Genomic DNA, 27033 nt, shown 5'->3' with positions numbered 1-27033 from the left:
ACAGGCGGTTCCTGACCCCCTGCCAGGGTTCCAAGCCTTCCAGAGCAGCCAGAGGGAAGCTCTGGATTCCCATGTAAAACTACATAACTACATACAGGTTCTGTTGTCACTCCCAGACTGCCTTCTCTCTTTGAGAGTTAATAGTATGTGTAACCCTTTGTAGCAAATGCTGTAGTGGGAATTAATGCTTTGGAGAGTCCACACAATGCTGGAGGTCAGAGAGTCAAAGATACACTTCTGTTTATCCCCTTGCAGTAAGGCAGGATTTAAATGCTCATTCTGAGATTCTCCCTTGCAGCCTCCCTTGACCCAGTCTGGAGTTAGCTGTGACTAATTAAAAGAGAATAAATATGTCAGTGGTGACCCCAGGGATAACACAGAAACAGGTCTTAATTTCCAGTTTTCAGATGTTGAACTGTGATGAAATGGCAACAGTGATACAGTGCTTCACAGTCCTATTAATTCTACTTTATACAGCTAGTGTACAAAATCTGATGGAATGAATGACCTTGACTGTACTTCCCTTCACTCCCTAGATATAGCCCAATATATCCTAATTGGGACAGATACCACTGGCACCTCAAACAAATGTTATTTGTCCAATCATAATTTTTTTTAGCGTCACAGCATATCTGCTGCTCTTATGTGCTCTTGCTGTGACCAGTCCTTCAATTTTCTGGAGGAATCATCAGCTACTAGTCCTTAATTTTCAAAATTGCATGCATTCCTGTATCAGGAACTTACACAGAAGAAATTGTGAGGACAGTACCACGTTTGGTCTGTGAGGAGACACCGTATCAGAATTTGCCATACTAGCAGGCACCATGATTTAGAAATCAAGAGGCAAAGCACCAAAGTGAAGCCATCATCAGCTAGCCTGGCTGAGCATATAAACCAGTGAACAAGGCTGCCAAGCTGAAGGAGCACAGAACCCTAAACCTGCCTTCAAAAACAACACAAGGTGCGAACTTCAGGCTTGTCAATCTGTGCCACTGTCCAATACTACAATGAATAAATCATTATGCTAGAAATTAAACTCAGCTTTTAGCTTGCCTGGGATGGTGCCAGCCTATGTCTGAAGCATGCCTGAGGGGACGGCAAGCCGCAGGATGGTGAACTGAGCAATTCATGACAACTTGTGCTGCTGCCACCCTCAGCCATCCTAAGCGGGTCAACGATACAGAGTATGTTCAGAGAGGAGACTGAGACAGAAAAATAACTCAGAAGTGTATCTTTCTCTTTGCTGAGATTTCCCCTCTGCCCGGTTCCTGGGAACATGCCACGCATTTTGTAGATAATAGGTGGCAGGGAAAATGTCATGGCCCACTCCCTATCCTTCATTGTGTATTTGCCCACATTTGTTCATTTGCCCCTTCTCTATCTCCTCTTGTCTAGGGGGCTTTTCTCATGGCATCAGCTGCTTTGACTCAGTTACTTTTTATAACCTATACAGCTTGTTTTTTTGGGTTTTTTGGTTTTTTTTTAAGATGAGGATGGGGTTATTTCTACACCATGTCTGGATTTGAGAAGCTATTTGTAAAAGAAGGGAGGGTTGAACTCACACACAGGTGAACTGAGACCCCAGTGCACATGAGGGCATAATGTGGGCTTCTTATTTATGGGAGCACAGATGAAGGGGAGAGAACTCTGAAGTCATTGGTTGACTAAATAAATAATCTGTGCCTATTATATGCCTTCAAGCCTTCCAAAGGAGCTACATAAAGTGCCACATAAAATGTCATTGGATTTAAATCCCTGGAGATTAGTCAGTTGCCAAACATCATGATAACAAATCAACTCTGATATCTAAAGCACATAATCTAAAGAAACTGACCATCCCACTGAACTGCACAGGATCATGCAAAACTACATATAGATGAGCTGAGTTCAGAAGTTTAGTCCATTGGGCACTATTTTCTCACCTACACAAAGCACTTTCTGTCCTCCCCTCATTCCTACTATACTGAAAAGGGGCTTGTGTGTTGAGATTTTCAGGCAAAATTTTTCTGCCAGTTCTGCTGGTGTCACTGGAGTGACGAGTTATTAAAGCAGTATAGCTGTCTGTAAAATTCAGCACAGAGAAAATACACGTACTGGCCCATGTACTGCTTTTCAAAAAACCCAAAACAACCAAACAAAAAATAAATTAAAAAAAAAAATCCACCAGCAGGGTTAGGACGTAATGAAACTTAAATCTTTTATTTCTGACAGAATGATTTGTTTGTAAGCACAATGTTTCCAACATGTGACTTTAGAAAGGTGTTACATGATTTTAAGGAAATCAACCTCCTTCTGCTTCCTTTCTATGGAAACATGAACTTACTGAAATTGTTGCACTTTTAAAGCATAAATCATTGCGAAAAATAAACTCATAAGAAACATATTTGTTATCTACATTCAGGCTTTTATTATTTCCAGTCTAATATTCTGCTAATGACTAATCAGTCTGATAACTTTTAGGGATAGAATTTGCTATTTTGGGCTATTTCCCTAGATGAAAGTTATTTCTATAGAAGTTATTCTTAGAAGCATTTATGGAAGAAAGGGAGCAAGTGAAGCACCAGCAGAGGAGTGACTCACCACAGCACTACTAATTGCTAACCAAAAAATAAAGTCTTTTGCTTTGTGAATCAGAAAATCAGCTGCATTTAAAAAAACCCCAAAAATGCTATATATTTGAGAACCAAACACTGCCTGTGATCTTTTGATATTAAAACTATATGGGATGGGTGCACAACCAAAAACAGTGACTGACAAATATCTGAAATTAATCCTTTCAAGATCTATATCTCTCCACATCATTTACCTGCCAACCCAATTTCCCATCGCTCTTGCTTCTTTCTTTATCATCCCTGCAACATCTGTTTGCCTTTGATTTTTTCATCTTCTGTTGTTCTCCATCTTAAGTAAAAGGCAGCTAAAGGTACTGCTAGCAGCCTGCAAAAATTTCAATTTCTAGGTATCTGGCTAGGATCCAGGCAGGTCAGTGGCATCTGAAAGTGATCACCACCTCATGCCTGCTTGCTGACCTCAGTGACATTTATTGTGAACTGGCCACAGCAGTAATCTCAGCAGGAATCACCCACTTTTTGCTGCAATCAAGCCATCATCTCCCCTGCAGAGTCCAGATTGTGGCAGGGCTGTCTCAAAGAAACCACAGAAACAGACACCTTCATCTTCCTCTTCCTTTTAAATATATTAAAACAACTCATTATTCTTATTTTCCAGTTTATACAGAAGTAGCATAAGACCTAAGGCTGTCCAGAGCTGTGGCTCTGCTTAAATACTCTGCAGATGACTTAAAAATAAGCATTACTCTATGTAACTGAATAAACTAAGTAAGTGTGGGTAAAAAGCTCAGAGTTTATTGAGGTGACACGTTATCTTTCTCTCCAGGCAACTGGTTTGCTTGCTGTGTCCAGCAAAAGAGAGAGAGAAAAAAAGTCTCCATGTCTCATGATGCAGCCTGATCATAGCTGTTTTCAGGAGAGCTGAAGAACTGTTTCCCCCTTTCTTCCTCTCTTCCTATGTTGTGATCTGTCAAAACCAGGAACTGGTTTGTCCTTTGCTCTTCACATATCTAAAGAGAAACATTTTTCTCCCTTCCCTTCCCTTCCCTTCCCTTCCCTTCCCTTCCCTTCCCTTCCCTTCCCTTCCCTTCCCTTCCCTTCCCTTCCCTTCCCTTCCCTTCCCTTCCCTTCCCTTCCCTTCCCTTCCCTTCCCTTCCCTTCCCTTCCCTTCCCTTCCCTTCCCTTCCCTTCCCTTCCCTTCCCTTCCCTTCCCTTCCCTTCCCTTCCCTTCCCTTCCCTTCCCTTCCCTTCCCTTCCCTTCCCCCTCCTCCTTCCCCTTTTCCCTTCCCCTTTTCCCTTCCCCCTTCCCCTTCCCTCCCTCCCAGGACTACCTGTGAATATTTTTGTAGTGCAAAAGCAAGTCCCTTATCCCCTCAGGGAACTTACACTACCATTAGAAAATGAAATTTTCCATTTCAGAGAACTGTACTGTCAGATTTCCATTAATGTTTTACCCTTTTCAATGCTCATGAGAAATCTCTCTACCTTTCTTTTTCATATTTTTCTTTCCCCAAGAAATCCCAGCTACCAATATGAGAATTTGGCCCTTTTTTTTTTTTCACTTTCTTTAATCAGCAATGGACATGAAAATATAATCTCTGTAGGTATAAACAATCAAAGGGAAAGCAATTTTAAAAAAGAAACCTTTACTTAAGGGAAAAAAATAGCAATCCATGGTTGAAACTACATCAGGGATGTTTGGAGCCTGCCTCGACATTTTGTGGTGCTTGGATAGCCAATAGAATTTATATCATGAATCAGGTTAACCATGATTTAAAGGTCTTTCTATTTAAACACACAAATCACAATTGAGTAGAATTTTATTCCCAGAATAATGTCATCTAAGTCATCTTGGTTAAATTTTTCCTATTCATTGTGTTCAGGAATTAACTTTTCATTATTGAATATTGAATTAATTTGCTTACAGATAGTTCCTGTAAGGGACTGAGTCACAAACATTCAAATTCAGATATCTAAATCTGAATTTCCAGTGCTGGAAAACTTTGGCTCATTGTTGTGTAGCCTCCAAGAGGGGAGATGACATTTATCAGTTTACACCACTGAGGGAACCTGTTCCTGACCTGGGTGTGGGAACTGATGTACTGACTAGAGGCAAGACATATCACAGCCCCCAGTCTGGTGATGCTCTGATGGGTAATGGTTCTGCAGCTTTGAGTCACAGAAGCAGACCCAGGGCTCAGGCCCCATCTTATACTCCTTGACAGCAGGTCCAAAGAGAGGAGGATGAAACTACTTGAAAGGGGAAGGAAGAGTTCATGCCACCAATTAAAAGCCAGGATAAATAATTTCCTGCATACTTTCATCCACCTGACAGGCCAAAATGAGCAAATCTGTTCCTCTGTTGTGATGGCTCTTCATTTCCCAAGGCTCCTGCAGAAGAGACACACTTCTAAACTTGAATCATCTAATACAGGCACTGAGGTCCTCTACATATTCACCGGGGAACAATTCAAAGTGCATGAGTAAGGAATATCTTGAATAAATGATGCTCTTTAGCATGAATACAGACATAGTGTGTCAGACCAAAGAACCAGCTAAGCCACCACTCTGCCTTTGACATAGCCAACAGCAGATGCTTGGGGAAGAGCAGAAGAGTAGGACATTCATACCTAAATTTTCTTCCTCAGTTACTTTTTCACCTACCCATAGTCATATATCACGTGGACTTCCTAATGTGTCCATAGTTTGTATAAATTTAGAGAAACAAATTTGCCTGTCTCTCTTTGAACCCAGGTAAATATTCAGTGTCTGTATCTGAGGGCCGGTATGTGAGAACATTCATGGGAGATCACTGTGAAACTGTGACACTGTTTGCTGTCTGTGGAAGCAAACTTGAGAGGTATGAGTGAAATTGGGAACCAAAGGACAGTGCAAGCACAGAAATATTTTTCTAGCCCTTTTCCTACCTCTGAGATGCACTCACAGCTTCTTGCTGTATGAAAGGCATGCTGAGTGCAATGTGAAAATGTATCTGAGTTAGATGTGTGGAAGGTTCCAAGCTGATGAAGTACATAGATCAGATGCCACATACAGTCCATCAAGTTTTTTGATGTGACCATCTTAAGGACATTTCTTATCACATCTGTTATCATCAGACAAAAATAGCTGTCATAAATCCAAACTAAACTTGCACAGAGTGTAAGGAATGGAAAAATTGGGTTGGTGTTACCATTTAATTACTAACAATCTACTGGGCATTTTGGCATCTTTTCATAGATTATACTCTTTTTCTCCTTAGAATTGTAAATAAATATGTGGAAAAAATTCTAAAGTGTAAGCTCAATTTAAGGTCACATATGCCAAATAATCAATTTTTTTATCAATTTCTTGCATTGCACAACAAATCTGAACTCAGCTTGCCATAAAATGTCACCAACAGATTCTGTTGGTTGCAGCACTTTGTGCTGTGACTAGGGTTGTTGCAGTGTGGATGAATTCAGTATGAAGGGAACTTGTTATTTACTACAGAATCATGGAATCATAGACATTTTTAGGTTGGAAAGGATCTTTCAGATCATCAAGTCCAACTGTTACTTTCACCAAGTCTACCACTAAATCAGTTTTCACAGATACAGTATAATGAGCTTGTGGAAAGTATGATACCAATTACAGGTTATTGAAAAGCTTTAGTAACCCTTTGAATCTTGCCAGGATAAACACTCACTGTAGTTACTCTAGTTTTTAAAAATTGTAATTCATAGGAATATGTTTTTGGTTCTGCTTCTGTTACAAAAAAAATATCCAGTAATGAACTGCAGAGATCTTTTTAGCCAGGACATACTGAAGCTACTAAAAAATGTGCAATTGGATGAGAGCTTCAGTGGGCTATGAAAAGGCATACACTCAAGAAGAAACAGCATTTGGATGTGTAAGAACTTAACCTAAATGAGGTGTAGACTGGACTGTCTTGAGCCATGAGCATGGCAGGCAACTGCTTAGGAGAGGAGATTGCTGGGATGTTGCTTGTGCCAGTAAATTTTGCTTCTGCCAAAGTCTCATACTTCAGACCTGTTGCTATCTGGGTTAGTTTTGAATGCAGAGGAAGAGGTTGAATTATGGATTATGCCAAGATACATCATTATATATCTCTAGCTCTCAGGCAATATAAAATGATGCAGGCTCTTACCCCTCTTCATGGAATCACAGACTTGCTGAGGTTGGAAAGGACCTCTGGAAGTCATCTGGTCCGACCTCCTTGCTCAAGCAGAGTGACCTAGAGCAAGTTACTGAGGACTGTGTCCAGATGGCTTTTGGGTATCTTCAAGGAGGGAGACTCCACATCCTCCCTGGATAACATATTCCAGTTTGGTCACACTTGCAGTAAAATGAAGGGTTTCCTGATGTTCAGACAGAGCCTCCTGTGTTCCAGTTTCTGCCCACTGCCACTTCCGATCCACACCAGAAATTGTACAGGCCTGGTCTGGTCTTGGCCCTTCAATTTTGAGATGATTAATTCAAGGCTGCCTACATGGCCATAAGCTGACTTGGTAGCCCATCACCAAAAGCTAGCTCCAGCTTTTAAGTTGCTTCAGGACTGTAAACTTGAACTATACAATTAAAAAAAAAAAAAAATATGGTGCATACAAATTCAAGACAATCATCAAATCCAGACAAATGTCACTGTATTTATTCTTCGTCTAGCTAGCTATTTTCTGAGAAAATTCCTCTAGACTATAAAGGGCAAGCATAAACCATTTGACTTATATCCAGTCTACAAGTTAAGTTGTTTTTATCCTATTTTTCAAACCTCTCATTTATTAACTAATTAACTAATATCACCCAAGAGCCAGACCATTTGTTCAACACTAACTGCTTCCGAAACATTTCAATTAGTATAATCTAGAAAACTGATGTCAGTTCTATAATGAAACAAAGGGTTATTATCATCAGAGAGCCGTGTAACAACATTTAATGCTGGGATTGATACTTGCTCTGTAGCTAATGCAAACAAAAATTCCTTTTTGTTTCTACATCAACAGCTTAAAAAAACCTCAATTCTAATAATGATCAAATATGTAGAAATACAGATGGCATTTTCTTACCTTTGCCTTTACAAAATCCATTAAAAGATCAAAAAAGATTTGTTTAAACCTGATCTTTGTCCCATAAATTCCAAGGAGCGACAATAAGCAAATAATTCACAGCTATAACTGAGATTTTACAATACCAGTGCACATAGTAAACTATGTATATCAAAGTGTGATTTGTTCCTTAAATCTATCTGTATGGACTGCAACACCTTCCTCCATATATTTAGGAATTAATTCAGAATGTTGTAAGTTAAAACCAGAAAAAGAGCTTGTCCTTTTTTTTTGTAACAGACTTGCTGAACAGCAGGCTCAGTGATTTTTTTTGTTTTCTATCCTGCCTTTATGTACTCTCAATTGATTTGCTTAAGACTTGAGACGGAGTAAAACTCCATCTGGACAGGACCCTGGGCAAGAGACCACAAGGCTGCACTGGGCTTGGAGAAAGCCAACAATGATCTCTTGGTTTGGTAACCTGGTCTTGAGCCATCATCATCTCTGTCTCACCTTGAGTGAAAGGCTGTACCTTCCCTTTGCAGGGTGCAGACCCATTTCTCCTGGCAGGTCTCTGTGGGGACATTGAGCCATCACTCAGGGTTGTGATGTCTATGAGGAAATAGCCCACCAGCAGATTCACAAGTCTGTAACAGTCCCACCCAATGAAGAAGGCAGAAGTTGTCCCAATCAAGGCAATTAAGACACACAACTGTATTTAAAGTAACTTTTGTACGTATTGACTTATGGACAGATACGTCAGTATTTTCTGCCTACCAGTTTAGATAATAAGCTCAAACTACACAGTGCTTTTCATTTAGATACTATAGGCAAGCTTGATTGCATCTCAGCTAATTATTTGAGTTTAGTGTTTTTCTAACACTGAGGTGGACATTCAACCTTTTTTTCCCTCCCCTTCCCCTCAATTAGAGTAGACGTAGTGAAAAAAGGTATAATAACCCCAGAAATAATTGGATTTTGCAGCAGTCTCTGACAAGCTGTCTAACACATATTCATACAGACCACTCTGCTTTTACAAGCTAAAGCCACAGATTGCAATTTATGGCTGCTTCCTGAGGTTGAAATTAGAAAGAGTATTAATGTTGGAAGGAAAATATACTAGCAGGAACACTTTCTGGATCTGAGAGATCTGCCTTTTGGCTGAGATCAATAACCAGAAAGCCCAAGGCTGATCTTTATCAGAATATGGAGTGAATGCCTAGGAGAATGGATAATAAGTGCTGTCCAGAGATTTCATTCCCTTCCTACAATTGTGTGAAAAATGTAGCCACTGGGTCCCACAAAATTATAGACTTCATTGAGATGAAAGCTTCAGTTTGCTTTTCCTTAACTAGCAATAAAAATTTTGGAGCACTAAAAGTTGAAAACTGCTGTTGTAGCCATCAGCTTGTAGGCATAACATGACTTGTGCCCACTGAATGAGGGACATTTTCCTGAGGTGTTTGCATGGCACCTAACACTGGCTGGTTCCCAAGCTCCAGAGGAGAGCAGCTAATTCTCTGGTGTGCCAGTTAAGTAACCATAATTCACAGAGATATCTGCCACAGTAAGACTCCACAACAAACATGAGTTTTGTTTGTTGTTGGAACAACAAACAAAACTCATATGACCACGTGGATCCTTCAGTGTTAGCTCTGGTGAGGAAGTATATATTTTCACTCCCTTGAAAACAGGCTGAAGGCAAGGAAATCAGTCATTACCTATGGGCTTTCTTGCTGGGAGATCCCAGAGGGTGAACTCAAGGAATTGCTCCTTTTTCTTGAGGGCTGAGCTCAGAGCCATCGCATCCTCTTGCCAGTGGAAGTGGGATGTGTGTGACCTGTTACAGCTTCAGAGGGCAATTTGTCTGTTAGAAAGTTCATGCCCATGTGCATTGTTAAGACTTCTCATGTATTCATTTGGATGCATCTCTACCACTGGAAAAAAAAAAATAACCAAAAACACAACAAAAACAGATTCAGACTGAAGGGTGTCTGCATACATGCCTAAACAGAAGGATTTGGATTGGATTTCTGATGTTGAGCACAGTACAACCACCCATTTTTGTCAGCTAGAGACTATATTTTCATAACATGCTCTGTATTACATATATGTATATTTCACTCTGAAATGGCAGAGAATGTGCACCTGATGGATGTGCATTATTTATGACCTGTAAAACAGAAGGGACTTGCTAGATATGCCCCTTCAGTAACAGGTCATTGAAGCCAACAGTTTCTCCTTTAGTCATGTTCAAGTGCTGGAGTCTGTATACCATTCTGCTGTACAGACTTTGTCACGCTTGTAACAAATAGAACTAAAACAACTGTAAATGCATCAGGAAAATGGAGAGGTGTCCTTGACATTGTGGGAAAACCTCATAGAGGGCATTCAGATGCCATACTCATGTTATTACTTGTGATTTGTTTATGCTTTGCCAGGTAATGTATCCAGAGAGAAAAAACAGATCACGTTTTAGTAGTTCAAATAAAATAAAGAATATGCATACACCTGACTTACCCATGCTCTTGGAGCACTCTGTGAGTCAAAAATAACAAGTGACAAAATGAGTGATATAGGATGCTTCAGAGGAATAGGTAACAGGTAACCTCCTCACAGGAGCCACTCACTATTCAAAGTGATACACATGTGCTTGATACTGTTTATACAAACTTAAGGATGATGTACAATTCACAGTGGGCACTAGTGAACGAGGGGGAGAAAAAAACAAACCTCACTTTGTTTAAGCATGGAGGCTGATCTGTTAGCTGAGCTTGCAGACACCAGCCCTGATGATCTTGTTATAACCACAGAAAATAAGTTCTTTCCTGGGAAACAAAGTTAACTACTGGTAGGCACATTGCCTCCATGATGCCTCAACATAAAAGGGATCCTGAGGAAAAGGTTTTGTGAGAAGATGACAGATGACTACATATCTCATCTTGATCTGAATTGCTGAGTTCATGGTGACTTGAGGCTGATACCTGATGTCCCAGCACATTCATGGAAGCACCCTGAAAATCTCTGTACAGCCTGTGTGAATGCAGTGCCTGGCACTGCTGCCTGCTGGCACGTCCCTGGTGAGGTGCCACAGCTGAGACCCAGGATCAAAGCATGCCTTCAGTCCGTAAATCAGGATCACTACATACAGTATCTCCGAGTCAGTATGCAAGCAGAGGGAAAAATGTGAAGGAAGTTACATTTCTTGTAACATATTAGGAGCCAAAACCTTCAAGCTGAGAAGCTTTATCAGACACACAATTTAATTAAAATGAATAATATATATACAGTGAAATAAACAAAAATGGTGAAGTACATCCTAGTAAAAACCCAGGTCAAGATTTAGGACTCTAAGAGTCCTAAGAAATTATTTCAGCTCTTTCTCTTCAATCATATGCAGTTTTGCAGTTCTTAAAAAAAAAAAAAAAAGACAGAGAGAAAGAAAATACTTCAAAAACTCAGTGTTTATTTAGAAACAAAACAATTATTATAGTGAATATATATAATATATTATATATATATATATATATATATATATATATATATATATATATATATATATATATATTATATATATATAATATACATGCATACCAAGATGTAGCTTGGGAGCTGACTGCAGCCTGAAGCCTGCTGAGCACCTATAAAGTCCTGCAATTGTGGAAGGTCTCATCTTTTTAGGACCCAGTTTTCTCACTGTCTTGTATATCTCGGTATGTAAGACTTTCTAGGTCTTTTTCAGCATCTCAGTAACAAGTTCTAATGATGTATAAAAGAACAATATCACTGCCTACAAAACAACTAGTGAGTGCTAGGTTGTGATATTTTATTATTATTTCACTGAAACATTGTCAATAAAGCCCAGCAAATGCAAACCTTAACAATAGCAAGAGATTAAGGTCCTCCTGAAAATGACTCAGCTAGAGGAGAAAGCAATAAGTGCATTTTCTATGAAGTGACTTTATTTTTATTTCTATACAAATAGACATGACATAGAAAATGCATTAGTAACCTTCAAGTTATATTTCTGTTATATACAAGTGCTGGATTTTAGATCAAAGCTAAATTGTTTCTGATTTAGTTGTTGGCTTTTTATAAAAAAAATTCTTGAGTGCTTTTTAGTGGAAGTGCACTAACATTGATATTTTCCCTAGCAGAGATGAGTAGCACTGCTAAGTGGATAACAAATGCTTTGCTCTGTATTAAAACTGTAAGTAGCAGTTAATTTACAGGCTTTCAGAAAAAGTAGGGCAAAAAAATGGAAGTTAATACATTTTTTTTTTATTTTGCCACAGTGCAGTTTTCATTTTGCTGCCCATCTGGGATTTTGCTCTGCTTTGAATCAGAGCTGTGCAAATCAACATGAACTCTCTCATAATTTTTAATTGTTCTGTCTACCTATACACATATAAAATGGATGAAAAGTAATGGAGTGATCAGTGGATAATTACACTACAATTACATGTTACATGATTTTTAATAATTATACTGATACATATCAGGAAATTAGTATGCACTTAGATAATAATGTTTCATGAAAACATTATTGTTAACTGGAATATATTCTGTAATTCTCTTAGTCTAAGAGTAGCTTTCATTATTTCCCACAATTTTTTTAAACCCTTCAGTTTTGGGGAAATAACAATTTGCAGCACTATTTAGCTGGGGAATACAGAGTATTATTTTTAATTCTAGTACATTACATAGCAATCACTAAAATTCTGTAGATTGGTAGATACTGAAGCCTACAAGTATTGAAAGGTTTTTTTATCTTTATGTCTTGATTTCTACCAATATGAAAAATAATAATTCTTATACCAAATGAAATAAATGCCTATTGAAATGAGAATATAGCAATGCCTTGAGCAACCTGGTCATGGGAAAGGGCAAAGGGCAAAGGGGATGGGACTATTTGATCTTTAAGCTCCCTTCCAACCCTTAACGTTCTAAGATTCTATGTTATATAATTCTATGACCTACGGGTGTAGCCTATCAAATTTGAGAGGTATCAGTGCCTATCAATAGGTATCAAAATTGTTCAGTATCAGTGGCTGTGAATTTCAGATTTTGGCTCTCCATTGGTCTCAAATCCTACTGCTATCAAAGGATTTCTAAAGACCAATATGCTTCTCAAGACAGATGGTTATCAAATGCAATAAAAGCAGTTTCATTTAAATGTATGGGTTCTACTAAAATTAAATTGACTTCAAGTAAATATGGCGTAGTAACAACATTCTTTTCGAAACATCAGCTGATGGTGATTTGAAGATGACTCACAAGCACAAATCCAGATTTATAACATGGATTCACACAGTTCCTGTAAGTAAACAGGTTCTTGTGGTGAACCAAAGACTGCTTTGATAACTGCGCTGAGAAGCCTTGAATTTATACATATTACAGTCTGATGTGAATTTGTCTACTCTGTTTAGCCTATTTGTTCATATTTAGAAATTTACAGGTAATGGAGGATCTCCTCTCCTCTTTAGAGCAGGAAAGATCTCTCTCTTTAGTTTAAAATTGTTATCCCTTGTCTTATCAGCATCTGCCCATATAAAATGTCCCTTCCCCTCTCTATTATGAGCTCACTTTAAGTATTGGAAGGCCAAAATAAGGTGTTCCTCCTGCCTTCTCTTCTCCCGGCTGAACAACCTCATCTCTCTCAGCTTGCCTTTGTAGGAGAGGCCCTCCAGCCCTGAGAACATCTTTGTCACATTCCTCTGGACCCACTCTAACAGATCCTCATTTTTCTTGTGCCAAGTACCCAGCACTGGATGCGCCTCTCCTGGTGGGGTATCACAAGGGCAGAGCAGTGGGGGAGAATCACCTCCCTCAGCCTGCTGACCATGCTGCTCTTGATCCAGCCTGGGATGCATGTGGCCATCTGGTCTATGAGCACACATTGTTGGCTGATGTTCAGCTTTTCACCCACCAGAACACCCAGTCCCTTCTCTGCAGCGATGCTCTCAATGATTTCTTCTCCTAGTCCATACTTATGTCTGGGATTACCCTGACCCAGCTGCAAGACCTTGCACTTGGATTTATCTTACTTCCTGAGGTTTCCATGGGCCCACTCCTCAAGTTTCGTGCTTCTACTCCAGACTTTGAGAATTGCAGTGGAATAAAGGAAGGTAACTGAATCTTCAAAATAAACAGACATAACAGATCATGGCTATGCAACAAAAACATCAGCCATAAGAACAGAGAGACTAATTTTCAAAGGCACTAAGAGACATATTTCTTTTTAAAGCTTCTATCATACATCATTTTCATGGGTCAGTCAAGGAAAATGTGAAAGAAGAAACCTCTTTCCCTCTCTGAAGTCAAAACAGTAAGAGAGAAAAAATGAGAGAAGAAAGGATTAGAGGCTTCTTCAAAGTAAATGATATCCGTGAAGAGTCTAAAACTGAAAAATAGTCATGCAATACAACATATTTGAAAAAATATGCTCTTAAGAACAAACATAATATTCAAGAACCATATTTTCATTCTTCTCCACTATTGATGACATCAAAAAAGCTTGAAGGATAGACTGATGATTTAAGGCAAAAAGTCATATAAAGATTAAAAGGCAAAGAAATAAAAAGTTCTTTTTATTTCTTTTATATATGTCTGCTGTAGGAGTCAGCTTTTTCAGAAAGAAACCTATATAAATAACCTCAAAAATATTATTGCTGTTAAAGCAAATTCTTCCTAGTGTTTAAAAAAATTTGTGGACAAATCCTTTAAATAATGTCAGTTCTGTTTTTCTGTTTCATCCTTTTTTCTACCTAAAGTTATTAATGGATAAATACTGGGTTTGCTAGTTTATTCGCTTTGTAAATCTTGAAAGAACATGTTTTAGTTGCTTGTAAACCTCTTACTTTTGGTTAAAGTCCCAGATTGATAAATATATTTCCTGAACTGCAGATGACTAAAAAATAAAAATTAAATCAGAGGATCAATGCCTTATTCTTGATCCACAATGTGCCTGAGGAAGAAAATTGGCTCAATTGAATATCAATGGCAAAACTCCATTGACTTCAACAAGCCAAGATTCAGTCCTTGTTCTTTGTCATTTTGCTGATATGAAAATTCAAATATTTTATCTTCTTATACAAGGTGAAGCTCAGAAAATCATGACTTTTTGAACATCAAATAGGAGAGGGTGATAATAATTTTTGCTATGTGAGCACTTAGAAGTGGAATCAATGCTTTCATTCTTCATGGCACTTGCCTTTCATTCTTATCTAAAAGTAGTTTTCTCCTATCACTCTCGATATTTTTGTCTGCTGTGCACCAGGCTGCAAATCCATACTGAGCCTTAGCTCTCAAGGTTATTGTCTCAAATCTGGTCAAACTCAGTGTTGACTCTACACTGCCACCATCTCACCACTGCCTGGGGTCTGTGTGAAACACCCAATGGGGTCAGTGCAGTCCTGGACAGATGCTGATTATGATACAAAAGTATGACCAGAAATTACATTAATGACTCTATGACAATTGGCAAAGGACTGAGGGAGCTGCAGCTGACAGAATTACTCAGACACCACCCCTCTGGCTGGTAATGTGGACCATTGGTGAATCTAGTATGAAACCGTTTACTGAACCAACACAAACTGGTGAAGGGCTTTATTGCCCCAGGATGCCAACCTAGCACCTTTCACCTCCACTAGAAACACAGCGGGCTGCACACAAAGAAAAGGCTTCAGCTGTCAGGCAGGGCATTGTTTTACTTTACAATGTGGCCAGGGGGTGTGAGCTCTGAACTCTCAGGCCCTGGGGTAAACTAAGTGAAAAACTCATTTTAGAAAGCAGCATGTTAAGCTAATAAAAATTATTTTTAAATCTTTCCCCTGAGCTCTGGAGCAGCCTTCCTGGCTAATGGATGGCTGCACAGCTGCCTGGCAAAAATTGCAAGCTCTCCCACTTTCATGTGGACAAAATGGGAGAGGCACTGCAGACTGATCTGAAAGACGCTGAGAACATTTCTATAAATATGTAACTGATTTTCCTAAGTTTTCTTTTTTGTCTCAGGCAACTTCTGAATGATTTTTCAAGTAAATTTCACACTCTTCAGACAACTCATTCAGCTCATTTGGCTTTATTTATTCATTCCTTGCTAGCAGACGTGTCAGAAATGAGCAACTCAATACAAATAGTAAAACAAATACACAAAATAAAATTTTGAAGGTAAAGAGAAACAAAGAAAGAATTTATTGTGTTTCCTTGATCCCACTGGCAAATCCAGAGGAAAGTGAACAGTTCTGTCTCTGGATGATGGCTGAAAGAGGGATTCTCATTGCAGAATGTGTTCATAATTTCTGCAGATTAGCATCTACCTGCCTGGGTACACAGAGGAAGATATCACTACCTGGTAATTTCATTCAACATTCCACTTCTGTGATTCATCTAAATTTCATAGTGTAATAAACCTTCCCTAGACACATTAGCACCACTAGATTAGAATATTTTACATTTACATTTGTTATCTTGGGGAGAGCATTAGTATTTTCTAGTCAATGTAATTTACATGAATGCAAGATAACTTTCAGTGTGAAATACTCACACGGAATATATCTGGAGGTAATAATAGCTATGAACTTTACTTATTTGTTATCTCCTAGAGGCAGATTATATTTTCTATTAATAAGTATAATCCATAATCCTGAGACTGTGCTTCAACACAATACTTTTGATAAACATTACCCAAGTGCCAATTTTCTTTGTCTCTGTAAACGGGTAGGTCAACACTGATGCTGTAACACTGCAATCTATAAAATCTCTGCTCCCCATGCTTCATCCCTGCAGAAAGCTGACTGCTGATTATCCTTCTGAGGAACCCATCAAAGGAACAGGAGCTCATTGCTTAGCCTAATAAAATCTCTGCAGCTAGGACGAATGCTTGCCATGCCCAGTTGCACACAAATTGTATCAAACCCACAAAAAAAAAACCAAAAAAACAGAAAACCCCATACCAAAGAAACAAAATTACTCATAGGTAAGAAAAATCTGAATAAAACTCAGCACTCCTTTCACAGAATCTTCCTTTTGGTTCCTCACACTTCTTTTCTGCTGTCTGTGCTCCTCCCAAACTCCTCCCATGAATGCCTGATTGGATCTCCTCCAGCTCTTATCTTGGAGCTACCACTGGTGCCACTTCTGTCACTGAGGAGGCCAGTGCTGTCCAGTTACTTGGATGCCATGCCTGCTCTTCATCAGCTGAGGCTCTCTTTGCTAGTGCGAAGTGCCTCTTCTGCATTTTAACACCAACAGAACTCTTCCAGCTACACCAGCTTACATCTTGTCATAGTCATTTTGAACCAAAGGCCCCACAGGAGACATTGAAGACGTGCAAATGCTTCTCTCAGTCCCACAGGGCTCAGGTGTTTCTGCCAGATAATCTCCATGGGCAAGTCAGTGTGTGTTGGTCTGATTCCCAAGGGATTCCAGGAATGGGCAGGAACCAAAGGGAGCTCTCTGGGCCACCCAAGTAGAGCCAAGACCCTCAGAGTCATATTAAGTGACAATAAAGGGATTCAACTGTGGACCAAAAATCCTGTGCAACTGCAGCCACTGGGTTTTACCTCTGACTGTTCAATGGGGGATAATGAAAGGAAGGGATCACACACTACTTTTAAGAGGCCTGTAAAATCCAGTTAGGGAAAGCTAAACACACAGTTTACTGATGGGTACTTTTTTAAAGGGCTCACAAAATTTCAAAAGCACCAGTACTGCTAGACTGCATCTCTCTGGGATACAAGCCCATCATTTTATTTATTTGTAATAGTAAAGGTAAGGGGGTCATCCCTCAAGGAGAGGATGCCTCTCCTGGGGATGATGTTTGTATTAGAGCCCTTGAGTATGTGACTACTTCCCTCTTTGCTTTGCAAGCCTGGATACAATATTTTCTTCCTATTTTTTAGCTATTTTATTACTATCTTCCAAAGGAGAAAAAAGACACAAATTATCCAAGCACTTAGACATCTTTAGATGTTACAGTTCAATAGCAGTTTACTGCCATTTTGGTAAATTGTGCACAGCAGCAAGCCACAATTAAATGAAATCTTCATTCTTAATGTCTATATGTCTCTAAGATAAGAGTGCAGTTTTATTCTCCTTAGAATACTCTATATCTTTATTAAATGCACATGTCATTATACCATAAAATGACTGGCTCCTCAAGCAGACTCTGAAAGATGGCTGCATTTATTTTGCTCTCTGCCTCAGATTACAACCAGAAATGCCTAGAGCAAGATTCTGTTCCTGGTAAATACTGAGCAAACTGGAACATTTCTCTGTTTGCAGATCTATCCCATGCATCCCATGGATTTGGGATGGGGAGTGGGGCAGGAATAAAAAAGACACAAGGGAGAAAAAAAGTGCAAATCAATAAAACCTCACCAGTACTCTCCTCACCCCACTTCTTGAAAAACCCACTTGCTTCAAGCTGTATCCATAAATGAAGTGAAATTCTCCAAGTTTAAGTGTCCATCTTATTTCTAATCTGTGAGACTCAGAAGCATAATTTCAAAGAGATGGAAATATTTGATAGGAAAGAGCTGATCCTCCACCTCATGATGGCATGACCATGTTGGACAAGCTGGGACAAAAATTACCATGGAAGTGGTGCTTGTCTGTTTGCCATCCCTGCCTTGTGTGAGCAGGGAGTACTGTAGAGAAAATCTACCCCAACTTCTGCTTCCAAATTCTGTCTTTTGTGTGTGCCTGTCTGAGCAGTAATTCAAACATCAGCAGATACTGGCTGGCCTCCCACTGGTGCTGGATGCTGCACTTTCCTTCCTGCAGGGATAGGCATCCCTTTGGGAGTCTGCTATTAGCAGCCAGGTGAGGAGAGCCCAGCTGAATGAGGAGCTGACATACACCTTTTTATCACAGATATCCACCACTGGGGCATACAGGGGAGTATACAGTGAGAAGCATGGGTCTGAGATTTGCCTCTCCAAGACATTCCTTACCTCAGAGAAGCTCAAGAGTTGCTACTTCTTTTCCCTTTATGCTCTTCTGAAAGACCTAGGGAGCTTTCTGTACTCAGTGGAGGGCAAAATGCATATAAGCTCCATATGTATTTATCTTTTTTTTCTTTTTTTTTTCCCTGACTTATATTCCTATACAGCTAAAAAAACCCAAAACCAACCAATCAAAAACAAGCACAACAAACAAACAACCCCAAACCATACAACAACAACCCCTCTCAGAACAAAAAACCCCACTCTAAATGAACAGGAAAACCCCAAACAACCAACACCCAAAAATCAAACCACTTCTCCCCCCCAAAAATTTCCCAGCAGAATTTCATTGGTTCCCCAGGAAAATAACAAGGTAGATACCCAGTCTTGAGAGATCCTGAGTTCCCTCTGCAAGGTGCAGAGCGCCGTCAACCATATATGGCAGCCACAGGGCGAGAGGTGATGACAAGTGTAGGATCCACCCCAAGCAAGCATCACTGTGGCAAGTGTGGGTCCTTGGAGAAGCTCAGGATTTAGAGCTGAGAAAGACAATGCAAGCACCAATTCCCACACTGGCAGTTTGGTATAATTGATTTACATCTGCCACGAGCTACTGCTGGGTGGTGTGGTGTTCTGCAAAGTAAAGAGCTCCTGACAAAAAGGCATAATTTTCACACAAACCAGAAAAATGAAGAGTTGCCTCTCGGATAGCTCTAGCTGACTACAGGGAACACCAAAGGTAGCAGCCTATTTATTATATTGCATCTGACATTATGAGAGCCTGTGTAATGTAATTATCCATAAAAGTCCCAACAGTCTGCCAATTGTTCCTCATAGGTACACTTGTTTTTAAGACAGCTTTTCTAGACATTCATTACTTACAGCTTTCTGCTTGCCTTTATCTGTTCTGTAAACATTATTTTGCCATGAATAACTGAATGAAAAAATTTTGAAACCACACAAAATCTACTGGTTTAAAAATATAGATGTATTGTTATAAATTTTTTTAATTTAACTATCTGTTTAGATAGGATACTTGATGTATATATAACCTATCCTCTTCATTGTTATGCTGGTATGGGAAAGTTCATTTGCAGGCAGTGGGCTTTTCTCTGGACCCAGAGAAACATGGGGGCCTGGCCTTTATTCTACTGGCCTCTGTAGCTTTACTGAGAAGTAGAAGGAGCTGTGCTTTTGCATGGAGAGAGGGATCTCACCCCACAAGGTTTGACAGTACACCTCCTTAGGGTTCTAGCTCTCTAATTCACAAAAGAGGACCATCACTCTTCAAAGATGAATACAAGGGAGAGGATTATGATCAACAACAGACTGAGACACTAAAGGCCCCAAATGGCACCCATTTAAAGAAGCTTTGGATGGTGAGGATGTTTTGAAATTTATGAGTAACCTGCTGTTGGTTTATAATATTTCAAACTGTCTTTTTTCTACATTTTATGAATTAAAAGACACCACCACTACCTCCTCTGTGTCATGTTCTCTTTGTTCAGGTCCTGCTTCCCCTTCAGTATGCTGCCTTTTGTGGATCTAATTCTTATGAAAGCCTTTATATCTTATAAGAAGCCCATATATTTAAATCGGAGTTATAATTCATTGTTGGCCACTGATAAAAGTATGCCTAAAATTGCACTATATTGCAACTGGTACTTAAGAGTTGTCCTTATGAGACCCACTGGATATCCACTGTGTGCTTGTACTAATCCAGCTGCCCCACATCCAAAACTGGATGGGCTTTTCAGATGCATAGGCCTTGCTACATATTAACAGTGCAGAAGTCATACAATCATAGAATGGTTTTTGGCTGGAAAGGACCTCAAATTTCATTTAGTTCCAATTCCCCTGCCATGAGCAGGGGTACCTTCCATTAGACCAAGAACCCATCCAACCTGGCTTAGTTGATCTTTGAATTCATTCTCTGCTTTCCAATTATGTTTCTGCTTTTAAGAGATATAGAGAGAGGACTCAGATGTTTTTTGCTTCACATATTGTTATGCCCTTGTAAACCACACCTGCTGTGTGAGCTGTGCTTTCCAACTGTAGGAGGACATTGGGTAAGATTACTTTCTGAACACAGCATTGGCACTAGCAAAGCCCCTCTTAGGACCGAAAGAAAATACAGCAAAACAAAAAGATATTGAGGGAGGAAATCTCCCAGCAGCAACTATGGGACCTGAAGCATGCTATTTCATAAGGCATATGCTTCTTTTGGTACGCTGTGTGCTAATCCCTACAAGTGTTCTATAAATGGAATGATAGCTAAACATGAGCAAATCTTAAGAATAATTCAACTGTTTCAGACTCTCATTACATTTTTAACTTGATTTCAGTCTTGTTCAAACTCCTTTCCAAAAAAGCCAATTCAAGGCTGCTGGCAGCCTTGAAAAACACTTAAAACCAGAAGAACATGGGAGACATATAACAAAAAATTGTTCCAAAAGGCAACATTTCATTCATCTATTTTATCCCCAAGTATTTCAGAGGCAGTTCTGTCTAGTGCTAGGAAGCCATAAACTCAAGTAGGAGCAGGGCTTGACTCAGCCACTTGGCAGTGCCTTCCCATAGCCAAATGACTCCATGGTTTACCTGTCCCACTCTATTTCAGACTCACCAACACAGACTGATAACCTTCTGGGGCTGGTACTGCCTATTTTCATGTACCTGTCTGTCACAGTGAGCTCATGCACACTCTATTTCCCCTTCCCCGGGACCCTGTGACTCTGATCAAGATAAACCTGGACCTCTCCTTCCTGCCCAGCGGGGTTGGCGGAGAGCCAGGGAAGCCCACCCTGCCCAAAGTCTATATAGACCCCTGATATTTCCTGTTCGTCCTCTTTTGCCCCACTCTCCACATGGACATCACAGAATAAAGAGAGCTGAACCAATATATATCAGGGTAAGAGCCTCTTTTGGAAATCTTTGCCTTCTCCTGATATTCCTCCCCTCAAAGCCTTGGATCTCTTGGCTAGCCTGATATTCAGGGGGCTCGAGGCGGGGAATGTCACCTGTCCTCTGTCCATAGGTGCATTCCTATGGATGTATGCACTGTTTTTCCTTATAAGACCTCTTGTTTCTCTCAGCTATGGAAAAGAGGAGCTAATGTAAGAACAGAGGAAATGTGAGATCCAAAAGGTATCCAGAAGAGTTACAGGAAGGGTAGCAGCTAATGTCACAAAGCCATAAGGCTGTGAGAAATAATTTGTTCCTAGTTTTCTGTAATTTGTTATGTAATAAAACAAGACCATAGGGAACAGAATTTCCAGGAAAAGACAGGAAAATAGGAACAGCCATTCTAGAAGACACACTGGTGATGATTAGCAGCTCAAAGCTGCTAATCTGTTAGATGGTATAGCAAGAAAGAAATTACGTACAAAGAAATCTATATGCAGACAACCTACCTAGTTTGGGAGATTACGAATCTGACATCTCTTAAACATCTACTGCTTTGAGCAACCCATATGTTTTATTTCACTAGGGTTTCTATCTTAGAAACCAAACCACTACAACCTATTTGTTAACTTAGTTTGTGTTCTGAGAAATTTCTTATGTCAAAAGTCCCTGAAGTTTGTAATTAACCACAACAGAGCTCATGCACTTGAAGATGGATGAAGCTGAAAGAAGAGACATAGCCACAGGGAGAAAAATATTGTACTGAAGGCAGTTAACAGGGAAAAATGCTGTCACTGTGAATAAAAGCCTGTATAAAAGCAAAGTTCAGGAAGGGATCCCTGTCTGGTGTCCCTTAGGCTTTGCAGGTAAGCTGTGTGAAAAGCCAACTTGAAGGGGCAGCTCTATCTTCTCCTGCCAAGGCCAGGAAATGCTGTTATAAAATCTAGTATTCTTCCTGGAATATTTATTAGGAGTTTGGAAAGATTGATTTGGCCACTGAGGATAGATATGTGAGCATCTGCTGTAATGGCAGTAAAAAGAATTAGACTCATCAGGAATAGTAATTCATAATGATAGTGGCGGTGTTTGCTCTTTGAATATAAAGAATCTCCTAGGCCCTTCAATCCAAGTGTAACTAACAGTACCATATGCAAGGAAATCCTCCTATTTTTTTTTCCCCACAGCAAGAGTTACAGTCAGAAAAGGGCCCAACACAGGAGTGAGACTGTTAATTGAGGTGTTTCCTTTTCTGATCACCTCATACAAACAGAAGGGCATGTCATCACATTTGCAAAGACACTTGAGAAACTATTACTGTCTGAAAAATTGTAGATGAAGGAATCTGATGTACAGATCTGGTAAAACTCAACACCATTTGCTGCAGTACTGACATAACTGGATTTTGGTTTCCTAAGGAAAGAGGAGACATGAAGTAGAAAAGGTGGATGCCTTCTCTTCTCCACCTGGGACCCAGGGAAAGGAAGCCTGAAGATGGTTTATTTCTTTGTATGCCATTAAGGAAATAAAAATCCTGTTCAAAATGCTATATTTCTATCCTTTCTGAAGTATGACCAGAAAGTCATCCTAACATCCTTAGTAAAGATGAATCACATTCATGAGGAAATCACTCAGACTGGGTGAACCTCTGCCCCCTCCACCTCTGTTACTCAGGTGAAGCCACAGTACACATTTTTTAAGAAGAATTCTCCATGCTTACTCTTAACAGTCTTTTACATTTACCAGGAATAAGGAGTCCTAAGGAAAGGTGCTATAGATCTTAGTAGAAATAAACCCAATATTGTATTGTTAAAATTAGAATTTAAAGTGATATTTAAAATGCTGAACCACAGATCTAATTCTCCATAAAATTCTACTCAAGATTTTGAATAAAACTGCAGAAAAGATTGCCTTTTTAACTGTAGAGAAATTTGCTGTAAATGGGTGCAATGGTGTACTTTAGAACCCTGGAGGCAGTTAATTGAGCCTTCCCTCCAATTTTAGCCTGCATATTCTTTGCTAAGCCCACGCACGCAGCTGAAAGAACAGCTCCTGGAGTACCAACCTGATCTAAAAATGAATTTCTGTGTGGTCATGCGCAATGATATAGCCAGGACAGAATGCTTGTGACAAGTGTTGTATACAGGATGTTTAAGAATACGGCTGCAAAAGATTAGCAGCAAGCAGGTTCTTGCTTAAAATCACATAGATGTGGGAAACAAATAACGTGGGAAACAAATGGAAAAGAAAGTCTTCAAAGACCATTGAAAAAACTCTTCACTCAAAGGAAACAGCCCACGTTACCAATTTAAAAAAAAGACCCATATTTATTTTGGTCATCATCGACAACCTTCTTCCGTTGTGTAGTAGTTTCCTTCTCAAATAGTCAGGTGCAGAACACAGTCCTACTCGTCAGGAGCAAAGTTGACAGAATCTGCCTCTCACTTTGGCACATTCAGCATTTCACAGACTTTATACTGTATATCTGGTGAGTCAAACACCCATTCTGCCAAGCCTCCATATGTAAATGCAGGCTTACCCCCATTGGAACAGCATAGGAGAAGATATTCCCAGACTTATTTATTATTTATTGAAGAAACATGTTTATTAAACAACCATGCTTCAAAACACAACTTTCTTTTTCTTTTCTCTCCTTTTTCCCTATAGCCTCCTAGGATCTCTCTGGCACAAAATTCCCCTGCAATTAAAGCCAACAACTGAAACTCAACCTGAAGTCCAGATATAGATTTCACACCCCTCTGGAGCAATCACTGAGAATTTCAGGGATTTAAGGAGTTTCAAGAACTGCCTGCAAAGAGCTAAATCTTATAGAAGTATTGCTCGTTCACCGCCTGACACATTGGGACTGTACTTTTTATTTTAACACTCATAAAACATGTACAAGGGCTGAGGTGTTTTTGACACATAAATCTCAGGTGCTGAAAGTTCACTCTTGTTCTGCTGCCTCTTACAGTTATTTGAGGCAATGCACCACTCCCAGTTTTTCTGGAAATGTAATGGCACACTTCCCCCTAAAAGCCCAGAGTATCACAATTATACTGACTTTGGAAGTTTAACTCCTTTTGTGGATTTTTGATCCTTTTCTTAAAGTTCAAATTTCACTTTCCTTGCCAGTCAGCCAAAAACCATATTGAAGAAACCCCAAAATTTTAGAGATACGGGCAGAAAAATGGACTGCATGTACAGCTAGTGCATATTCAGTGTGAGCTAATTTGTCCCAGGCACTGGCAAGGTTGCGTTCACTGTGTGACCATGTGCCCATTTGCAGAGGGTGAAACAGGTTCCTGGCTCCCTTCCTCCTGGCCCCTGAGGAAGAAATATCCAAGGACAGCTGCTCTGCTTAGTGGAGGTCTGAAGCCCCTCACCACTCATCTTCTGGGTCACCACGCTGAACATCTGCCAAATGTTTCTGTGGTTGTAGGAACATGCAGGAAAATGTAAGAATATTCCTTCCCTCTTCCATTTTCATATACAATAAGTTGTTTAACATAAAACAGTGAAAAAAATATACATCTGGCTTTTTATTTAGTGGTAGTTTCAGCCCATGAGCTCTGGTACCAATCCCTGGTGCAACTACATTGACTTCATCAGACTCAGCCAGAGGTCACAATGTGCTATTAAGAGTTGAAATAAGACAAGATATGCAGTCCTGTTTCTTTCCAGCCCATAAAACCAGTCTTCATTTTATCCAAGATCTATCAAGAATATTGAGTTCTATCTTTGTTTTTGCTGAAGGATTGCTGAAGTGGAAAAGTGCTTTCTTTAATTACAGGGAAAAGGGGCTTAATCTATAATAGAAAGACAGTATTTTCTACTTAGTTTCCACATATTTTAATTCAGTAGGTGCTAACCAAGAAAACCCAACATGTTCAGGATGTTTCAAAAAAAAAAAAAAAAAAAAAAGAAACCCTTCCATTCATATTTTCTTAAATTTAGCATTGTGTTACATTTTATTCAAGCACATGTGCCATACTTAGCACTATCATCATGACCTCTTTCCAGAAGTGTATCTGACAACACAATTAACATTTTTACGTGTTGTTTGAGTTTTTGCCTTCCTCAGGATAGGTTTATATGGAAGAATGTCTTATTTTCTCCTTTATTTGTTTTTAAAACATCTCTCTGTCTGAAAGAAGGGCAAATAAAAGAGGAACAATTTGCACTAGGTAAATGTGGTCGACTAAATGAACATAGCCCTGGAGCTTTTCCTTTAGAAGTGGTTGTCTTCTGGATGCTTATAACTCCTTGAATAGGAAGGGCCTAAGAGAGGGAAGATACTGCAGTCTTCCTCATTCTTCTTCCAAACTAGCATTAGTTAACAAAGACCTGCTACACTCTGTACATCAAACCCAGAGACAACCCAACTGTGACAGCATGACATTGCCTATGGCTGCTATTTTATAGCCCTTTGCAACATGGAGTAAAAAGTTGCTCAGTAATACTTTTCTAAGCATATTTTACAGAAGTTATTCATTAAGGTTATATATCTTTTGAGAATAGCTTAGCAACCCAAGTCACACAGGTGACTGGGAATTTCAATTTGGAAAAATAACACAGTTTATATAATGGTTGCCTGTCTTGTAATTGCCATGTAAACTTTTCCGTGCAGAAGCAAGCAACCAAATAACAAATGAAAAACATAATGCAACTCCACTGACGATCATTCTGCAATCTGAATTAGGTGTCACAGTATGTGTCAACTGACATCTACATTGGAGTGGCAATGGGCAGGGGAGGAAAAGTTGTCTCTGGTTTAGATTCCTGAGGCTAAATGCAATACAAATATGCCCTGAAGTCAACAGACTTTCATGTGTTATACATCTGCACTGAATTTGCTTTCCAATACCCTGCTTCCTCGATTTGATGTGGGCAGATGGTGGAAGAGATCTCCCTGGAAGCAGCATGTTCTCCCCGCAGAAGGAATGCCCTCATGTCTCTTGGACATGAACTGTCTGGCTGATTAATAAGCAGTGCTGTTTGGCTTAGGAGAAAGTTCAGATTTGCTTCTTTTGCCTGCAGAGCGGGACTTTACTGGTGCAAGGGTATTAAACTGGGACTGTCAGAGAAGTTTGGAGCAGGTGGTGAAAGTGAACAGAAGAAGTGGAAGGGAGCAAAGGAGGATGCTCTGTGCCCTGAGGGAACAGCCTGTTGCCTGTGGTGATTTTGTCTGGCATGGCACTGAGGATGCCAATGCCTGGAGCTGCAGAGATGCCCTGTCTTCTCAGCCCTCACTGCCTGCTAGGCTTACCAATGTGATGTGACCTCTCCAGGGCATCCAAAAGCCCCATGACTCCTGGCAGAGAACCTGGTGCAAAGTCGTGCTCTCTGAAAAGACTTCTTTCTTCCCCTGGATAAGGAAAATCCTTCTGCTCCTAAGGGAGACAAAAGTAACCATTCAGTTCAGAGCTGGGGCTATTTTCAAGGCTTCCAGCAAACACACTGTACTTCAGTACTGCTGATAAATGTATTAAATCAGAACACATGCTTTTAGAGGGCAAGTGGCTACTTTACCTAAATGCTATTTACATGTGAGTGTTAATCAAGAAATATGTT

General features: G+C 39.7%; 2 long non-coding RNA genes across 2 annotated transcripts; both read right to left on the bottom strand.

Annotated features, from left to right (window-relative positions):
- Positions 1-8126: 8126 nt before the first annotated feature.
- On the bottom strand, positions 8127-26832 carry LOC116183393 (uncharacterized). Its single transcript, XR_004148014.1, has 3 exons — positions 26729-26832; positions 9334-9549; positions 8127-8186 (listed from the first exon to the last, which is right to left on the bottom strand). It is a non-coding gene; the product is annotated as an uncharacterized LOC116183393 (long non-coding RNA).
- LOC116183395 (uncharacterized) lies at positions 15677-19001 on the bottom strand. Its single transcript, XR_004148016.2, has 2 exons — positions 18940-19001; positions 15677-15934 (listed from the first exon to the last, which is right to left on the bottom strand). It is a non-coding gene; the product is annotated as an uncharacterized LOC116183395 (long non-coding RNA).
- Positions 26833-27033: the final 201 nt, after the last annotated feature.

This window comes from Lonchura striata, chromosome 3 (genome assembly GCF_046129695.1).
Source record: "Lonchura striata isolate bLonStr1 chromosome 3, bLonStr1.mat, whole genome shotgun sequence".
NCBI lineage: Eukaryota > Metazoa > Chordata > Aves > Passeriformes > Estrildidae > Lonchura > Lonchura striata.
Note: the sequence above shows the minus strand (reverse complement) of the source record. Positions and strands in the feature narration are given on the sequence as shown.